We start from the raw sequence: 9,531 nt of genomic DNA, 5'->3' as shown, positions 1-9,531 counted from the left end.
TTAATTAAAAAAAAATTTATATCCATTTGTAATTCGTTGAAAATGTTAAATTCACTGATGGATTACCTACGAATTTTGTTTTCGTCATAAAATTTATCCATGGTAGGATATTTATTGATGTTCCGTCGAAAATTAGAGACATATATTTATAGTCGGTAATATCCGTCAATGATACTCAGTTTTTAGGTAACAATGTGATGAGAGCCTTGCTGCATTGGATATACTTCAATATATATTCTCACTTAGTAGTAAAAAAAAGAATCAATAGAAAAGGATAATTGGTCCAGTACTACTCGAGTGCCTGATTTACTGTACCAACTTTCAAAAAGCTCAAGGTTTTAGACCACATGAAAAATGAGAAGTGTGCAATGATATTTGTTGTATATAAATCTAATATGCCTAAAAATCATATGTAATATTTTATAAAAAACCATCAAAAATTTGAAATATATTATTGATAATTTTAATATATAATATATATATATATATATAGATATATATATCATATTACATGTTTTCATGTAACAAGTATTTTGATAGATTGCTTTACTTTGAGAATTATAATTATATGTGATAATGTTGAGATATGTGGATCAATCTATTCCACCTTTTTTTCACAAACCCGTCACCAAGAAAACATACAACTAATTATCACGTCAGCAATTGAGAACTAAAATATACAGAGTTGAAATTGTCAAACGACAATCTCTTAAATAGGTTTAGACCGTTAATTGTTTGTAAATTTAATTCTAGATCATAAAATATAGGCTTTAAAAAATAAGTTATTGTAGATAGAACTAAATTTGAAGTTTATTTCATTTTGATATAACTTGCTTTAAAATCAATATAACTTTAACATATTTCATACTAACCACGATGCAGTTGAGTTTTGTAGTAGAAGGCCCTAAAACCACCAAAAAATTATTCAGATCTTAAAAAGTAAATCATTTTCACAATAAAATAAAGATTAATTAACAAATGAAATTCGAAAGCCTAAGAAGCGAATCTAAAAACTTTACAGAGTGGTTGCATCATACAAATATTAAGAACATGGAAATAAATAAATTTTAAGAAATAAAATTTTGGCTTTTTGTACCAAATTTCGGTCATAACAAGGTCATGTGCGTGCATTACAGCTTTATCCTAACTGGGTCAAAACAAATGGTAAAAGTAAGGCATAAATAAAATAGGCACCGACTTGGGGTTTTACTCTTTGACTGTCTGTTGAAATTTGAAATCAAATTGATACAACAAACAAATCAAAATATTCAAGATCTGGATCAGTTTAATAGATTGATATTCCAAGATATATATAAAAGCGATTTGATAATTCCAAATAAAAATATCGATAATTTGATATTCCAAATCCAAGAATCCAACATATTGATATATAAAATATAATCAATAATCAATAAAACTGAGTTAAGGACAAATAAATGATAAACCAAAATAATCAATAAAACCATGTTCGGGTTCACGTGTTTGGGAATTAGGAGAGGGTGTTGTGTTTTTCAGCCTTCAAGGTGGGAACTTGTCCCATATAGGAAGAGGAAATACATTGCATCATTTTATAAAGCCTAATACGCTTATTGAATTAATTAATGAAGCTCTCGGATGGGCTAAAAAGATGAGTGAGAGTTATTTTAGTTGAGGTTCAACTTCCTTCTGTTTAATTCCATTTTTTTTTTCTTTTTAGAATGGACGTGCACCCTCTCCTCATCATGTAAACCCGCCCTATAAGCATGCATTACTTCAAAAGAGGACAACAAACATCCAAATTGATTCTAACGCTTAACTTCGTTTCTTTTTAGAGACGACAAGTTCCAATCATAAATCAATTGTCTAAGTTGAATTCGATCGCTATATATCCAATCCAAAGTTTCTTATATTACGTATGTTGATTGATTCCTATAATCTATCTTTAAAGAGAGACAATAACTAGACATGCAATCAAACAAAACGTTGAATAATTCATTACAATACAAAATGTAACAATTAATTTTAATCTTGCAAGAAACCAATTCTGTATTTACAATTAATCATGTCTTTCAAATCTTAACTACAACATCAATTTCCAAGTGTTGGATAACCATCCCAACAACTCTTAAATATAATTTTTGTTTGGTGTACCTAAAAAATACATCACTTTTTAGATAGTTTATTAAAATTTACCTGTCTTTCATTTGTTTCGCATTAAAACTTAAATTTAATAATCGTGATTGTGATTAACAAGTTCTATTTGTTTTATTATCATTAATTAAAGAGCTAATAATTTCAATATTTAATTAATAACAAACTAATTTATAAATTATATACATGTCAAAATTAACGGTACACTTTTAATAATATGCATGTTGCTTTAAATTAAAACCATATCATATTTTCCATTTCTCAATCAAAACAAATCAATTTCTTTTGTTTAAACTTGACATCCAATTAAAACAACAAAAAAGGGTTAAAAGAATTGAAGACTGATTCAAATACATTGGTTGAGAAATTAAAAAAAAAAGAATACATGGTTCATATTCTTTTTCATTTTCTTGGTTCGTGAATATAATTGAAATTATATTATTAAAAAAATCATAAAATATTTAAAAAGAAAAAGGTGAGTAGTGACTATGAAATGAAAAGTCAAACTGACACGTGAATTTGAAAGCTCATTAAAAAAGACCCAACTGAGTCATTTAGTTTCGTGGGACTGATTTCCCACCACATACTCCTAGTCCTATTCATTGTCGTTTTGCATCATATCTTGCCTTCAATTTCCAAATAGACTCAAAATTCAATAACATCCTTATGTTTTTTCTTTTTTATTAATAAATAATTTCGAGTAAATTTTCTTTCAAAAGACAAACAAACATCATTACAACACCAAGCAAAAAAAAACAAGATTTTTGAGGGTATGCAAGACTTCAATTCTGCAAAGCATAAAAAATCATATAAAACAACAAAAAGTTAATATTATCATGTATTTATGTTAATCTAAAGATTATGAAACAAGTTCCTACTTTACGTTTAGGGACCTTACTTTTTAATTTTCACCCAAAAAGTTAGACAGGTATCCAAAAATGATTATAACAACCATACGGGTGGTGTTCAATTGTTTTAAGTTTGGGTTCTAAAGGTTAAAAGTGTTTGGAGATCTTAGGTTCAAATCCAACGAGTAATAAAAATCTCTTTGTGGACATAGAGGTTCAAATGCGATGATTTCGGGTAAAGCAAGTGATCGTATTGAAATTAGTTGGTTCATATAACGGATTGAATATTCAGATTAATAAAAAAGATGATTATAACAAAAAATACAAAAAAATAGAATAATGAAATATAATAGTTAAATAAATAAATATACAATTTGAATGAACAAATGCCTTGATGATCACAAGTTTCACACTTCTTGTTGATAAAATATGTTGCTTGTACTTATCTCTCCTCTGAAAGAATTAAAAAAAAACAATTATATTTTCCCTAATATTTAATGGTATTATTGTTTGCATGATGATACCCAAGTCAAGGCCTTAATTATCACATAATTTATTTTTTCCACCGCCCAACAAATTTTATTTTTTAATGTTAATTATCCAATTGTAATTCTTATTTTTAAATGTGTCTTCATACTAATTTTCCAATTATAAATCTCATTTTTTCACATTTTCATTTATCAAAATTGTAATTTTTAATTCGTTGTTAATACTTTGTTTACCGTATGCTAATTATAAATAGGAAAAATAAATGCTACATAACAATAACAAAATTAGAAAAAAGATAATAAAAATAAGTAGGGGTGTTTGTGGTGCGATTTGGTACGGTTTGAGGCCAAAATGCAAACTGCATAGCATGTGTGGTTTGAGCATTTTCGCAAACCGCACCGCATAACCCTTAAACCACACAATTGCATTTTATGTGTATAATCCAATAATTATAAGTTTAAAAATATATTAACTATAAAGTGACTAAGTCCAATAATACAAAGAGTTTCAATATATTTAATTCTCAAATACATATTGTGTAACTAGAAATAGTCTAAGAAGTAAAAAAAATAAACTTCAAACTAAATTGGACATGTAAGTTGTCATGCGTCCAACTCATAGGCGAACCTAGTTAAGTGCCATGGGTGGCACGTGTCACCGTATTGTTTCTCCGCCGAAGGATAAAAAATTTAGGTTTCGTGAATGGTGCAACCGTATTAATTTGTTGTGTGTTACCGTATGTATTTTGAAACTACAATGAAAATAAGTTTTATTTGGTAAAGTTGGTTTGCAATGCTTTTATTCCACACCACACCCAAGTCCGAATCATGTTAGTGTTATTTTCTTAGTCAAACGGTGCCACCGTTCGAAAAAAATTCCATATATTTGTTTCTTATAGTCAAACGGTGTCACCGTTTGAAATTTTTTTCCTATATATATTTTTTTTCTCATGGTCAAATGGTGCCACCGTTTAAAAACAATTTTGAGTCTGTCCCTGGTCCAACTAATTTATTAGTATTGTCAATTTGTCATATTGGATTAAACTAAAAGTTCATCTTTCTCAAAGTAAACTTTCTCCCTTCTTTCTTTAGAAAGATTGCAGCTAGCGTGCTGGACTAATATAATAGAAAGTCAAGGCTCTTCTCCTGTTCTACGAATCTACAACTCTCTTTATTGAGCGAGACTCTACAAAGTCCAAAACTATTAGATAAGTAATAAATTATTATACATATATATATATATATATGTGTGTGTGTGTGTGTCACATATAAAATTAAAAAAATATATAAAATATGCAGTGGAGTGCAGTTTGAACCGTGGTTTAATAACTTAAAATTGCAATTCGCATCACATAATACAATTTGGTAAAAATGCAAACCGTAAACTATACCGTGAAAATTTTAAACCATATTTTGAAATTATTTATAAAGTTTGACGGTTTGAATCAACATAAAGAAAAAAAAAAAAGGATTTGTATATAGGCCATGATGTGGATGTGCAACAAATGCGAGACCACATAATGCAATATAAAAGCAATTATTATTCAATAAATAAATCTACATATACCATACCTTACAAGTGATCAAAGTTGTTTTTTTGTTATCTTAACTAACAAATACCACTTCATCTCAAACTTATATATATTTACAATATTACATTATTGTTATATTTATAATTCAACAAATGGGACTTCAAATTTTTCCTAAAAAATGAACAAATTTGTGCATATATGTTACGTGGTATATTTGACATGACATGATAAAATCGTACAAAACTCAATGTCTCATGTTTGATGTAACATGAGAGAAGACAAAAACTTATTGTCTCACGTTTAGCGTGACATGAGATAAGGATTAGGACAATGTGGAACAACTTGAGATAAAAATAACTTTTTTTGTTCCATCACTGGGAAAAGGATGAGATATAAAATAAAAAATTACTAATCTTAATCTTATAATATAACTTTAATATGATATTTGTTTTAATGGTGAGATTGTTGATGGGTAATTCTAATCAGTGACAAATTACCCATACATTCTTTGGGTGATCCATTGGTATTTTCTCGAAAAAAATCTGAATCTACCAAACTATTGGTATTCTTTGAGTGATTCGTCGGTAATAAGTGATGGAAATTTCTCTGGTGAATTTTGTGGATAAAAGTTGTTTGTTTCGTAGTGTCAGTCTTGTTATGTCTAGTTTACCCATTTTTTTATATCCAGTCATGTCTAGTTTTTTACAGTCCAATCCAATTATATATGTATGCCAAATTAAAAAACGATTTTAAACATTCAATTTGTCTAACTAAAAATATCCGTTAACCGATTGTAATTAGTCTTATTTATATATTATAAACGACTCACTTAACTCTACCAATATCACTCTCGTTATGGTAAACAATATATACAAGTAAATGTAATAATATACAATTCTTCGTTACATGTATATGATTTCGTTTGTTTTTACATACTTCAAAAAACCATATTAAACAAAATCAACACATAAAAATTAATAATTCAAACGATAACACAATTATTGAATTAATTAAACTTCAGATTGAACTTGTATAACATGTTAGCCGAGTCTCATTGCTCATATCAATATTTAATTATTTCAATTACTATTAAAAAGATATACCAATATACATTTAATTGAGTCTCATTGCTATATCAATGTTTATATATTTCAATATTATCATTAAAAAGTAATTTGGAATAAGTTTAGTCGAGTCTCATTATTAAAATTATAATAATTTTCTTAAAAACCAAAAATATTTATTTTTTTCAACCATACCATTAAATATTTGGTATTCATTTAGTCGGGTCTCATTGTTGATATCATTGTTATCATTAAAAAAAATTGGCATACGTTTAGTCGAGTCTCATTAAAAAAAATCAGTATTTTTTTTCTTTCAACTATACAATTAAATATTTGGTATATTATACATTTAGTCGAGTCTCGGTATTCATATCAATATTTATTTAATTCAATATTATTCTTAAAAAGTTTGGTATACATTCAGTCGAGTCCCATTGCTCATATCAATATTTATTTATTTCAACTATACACTTAAATATTTCGTGTATTATATACATCTAGTCGAGTCATATTGCTCATATCAGTATTTATTTATTTCAATATTATTATTAAAAAAATAACGTTTAGTCGCGTCTCAATGCCAACAAGATAAACCTACGTTTTTATATAACATTATCTTTGAAAAAATGAAATTAATTTTCCCTGTTGGTTAAAAAAAAACAAAAACAAATGGGGAGCAAGAGCAACCATTCATGAAGCCTAAAAGCCAAGTGATGTACGACAAGTGTCTGCATAGGAGCACTTGTTCATGCTCGCAACTCTCCGACCTTTAACCCCAATAATTCAGCTTAAACAAACAAAGCGCCAACATGTTACTAAGACAATGGGACCATTTCCCTCTATAATATCCCATTATTTATTTTTATTTTGACTTTTTTTAAATTAAATTAAAATACAATATTTCTTTTTCAAAATTAAATGATCATAGAAATCACATATTTATTCAACATGATAAGCCATGTGTGAAAGGCTATTCACTCATCACAAATGGAACCATTTAATTGGTTTTTAATTATGTTAGTACATTTTTTAGGATTGGTCCATTTTTTACGGTTTTTTTTCTCATTATTATAGGTAATGAATCTGCAATTACTGTAACATTTCTTCATGATGAACATTGTAAATAATGTTTGTAGGTGTGACAAAATAGTGTCTCTGAGTACCACTTGAGAGAATTATTAAGAATCCATGTAACTGTTTTTATGGATGGTCGAGCTAGAGAGGTACTTTAATATGCTGAACAATTGGTTTTTTTGTAGCTTTGTTGCTCGACTCTTCCTCGGCTAAAAGGTCGAAAGTGGCCCTTATTTATACGGTTGTTTGACTTGAATAAAGTGAGAAGTCAACCCCATTATCAAATACGAGATAGTTGAAGAAACTTAATCATTTTGAATATGGAACATGGAAACAACGTTCGTCTTTGTATCGGTTAAATTCATAACTGATATCAGTATTATTACGTATAGAAAAAAAAATTGACGTAGAAACATAGATACTCTCTATTCTCGTATTTATGTTATATATACCTAATTGAAATTAATTATAAAGTGAATAGTAACATTAATGATAACCTATCTTGTATAGTGTGGTTCAATGAATGAGGGACTGAATTGATGTTTCTGTACCTAAATAGGAACTTTCAGTTCATTCCAAACCTACTGCTAGATATGTGGTCGTCACCATACCTATAGATTGTCATATACAAAATCCATAGCCTTTTGCAACTTGCTATCATATATATATATGGTAATGGAGTGGGGTTCACAATGCAACTAACAAGTGTAATATTTAAACCATTTAGATTACAAGTGGTTACATATCTATAAATATAAAACAGGAAATGGTATATCTTTTTTGTCATTTTTTAATGATCAATCGGAAACTGATAATGAATGGGTCGTTGGACCGAGTTACTTAATTTGGTTTTAACTGCGTCTTAGTTATTATGTTTGATTTGTACGTAGACTATTCTTATGTTCAAAGATAGATTTCTTTTGACTGATCTTGCCTTCGTTGTTCTTCGGATTTAGTACATGCATTTCATTTATGATGGGAGATTGGATCTAATGACACCTAATTTATTAATTTCTTAGCAACCGGTGTATTTTTTCCTTGGATTTAATAGAGTTATATATGCAATAATCCTAAAGTAAGTCTTCAAAAGTTCAATTGTTTTTTAGGGTTTATAAATCAACAATTAAATTAGAAATTTGTTCAAAGTTTATTACTATTGCAAGTAATTAACCCTAAATGGATTACATAATACTAGTTGTGTTATTGTGTAGCATTCGATTCTATGGGATATAGAATTTTATTGTAAACCGAGGATGAAAATTAATGCAAGTCCTAATTTAAGAAATTATGTTTAGCGACAAAATAGAAATTAAAAGTGGTTGTTGAATATAACTTGTAAATTTTAAAGTCACAATTAAAAGACAGAAAAAATATGTCAATATGATCGTGCAAAATTGAACACTACAAAAATTTGATTTAGTTGTATGATTCAAACCTAGAATTTTATATTTTAAAATAAAGATTTAATTTATTTCAATTTTATGATTATTATATTGTATTAGAAAGAATCAACGTTTATATTATATTTAAATTTTTTTATCAGTTAGTTTGTTAGCTAGTTTATAAAATTCAATCTCTTTGAAAAAAATATGTGCTTTGCAATAAAAACTCTTAAAAAACTCATCTTTTATACATGAAGTACTGCTTATTAATGCATATCACTTAAATATCAAAATTACAAGTACATTATGCGTAAGTACAACTTATTAAGATTCATGTTTGAATTTGTGTAATTAACTGTATATAAATATAATCAAATACATGATAAAATTCTTATTTTAAATATAAAATCTAAAATATAATTAAGATAGATTAAGTTCTAACATAATAATTAGTTATTATCTTCATAAAAGTTATATTTAATAACTAAAAATAAATTATTTCGTCATTAAACTTAAATTAAATTATAATAAAAAATTGAATTAATAATTTACACAAAAAAAATGATAACTTTTATATATTTTTTAATTTTTATGATATCTTCAATTTTATATTTTATTAAGAAAAATATTATTGTTTACTCAAAACTACATAAATTCGTATTATAACATCGACATAGACAAACAAAATAAAATAAAACATTGAAATCGAAATATATGTTGCTACATTACATGGATACCCTTATGATATATAATAGTGAATTGTAAATTAAAACTTTAAAAAGTTCAAAAACACGAATAAATATCTATACTATATTATAAAGCATTTGACTAAAACTCTTAAAAACTCTTAAACTCTTAAAACTCTTAAACCCGTTCATCCCTAAACAATTTCATCCCTATCCGATTTCATCCATAATTGAATTCGTGTAACTAACTGCAGATAAACACAATCAAATACATGATAAACATCTCATTTTAAATATAAAAAATCTAAAATATAATTAGGATAATCA

Source organism: Cynara cardunculus, assembly GCF_001531365.2.
Source record: "Cynara cardunculus var. scolymus isolate 2C chromosome LG 11, CcrdV1, whole genome shotgun sequence".
In the NCBI taxonomy this organism is placed as follows: Eukaryota; Viridiplantae; Streptophyta; class Magnoliopsida; order Asterales; family Asteraceae; genus Cynara; species Cynara cardunculus.
The sequence above is the reverse complement of the archived record's forward strand: the minus strand, read 5'-3'. Positions refer to the sequence as shown.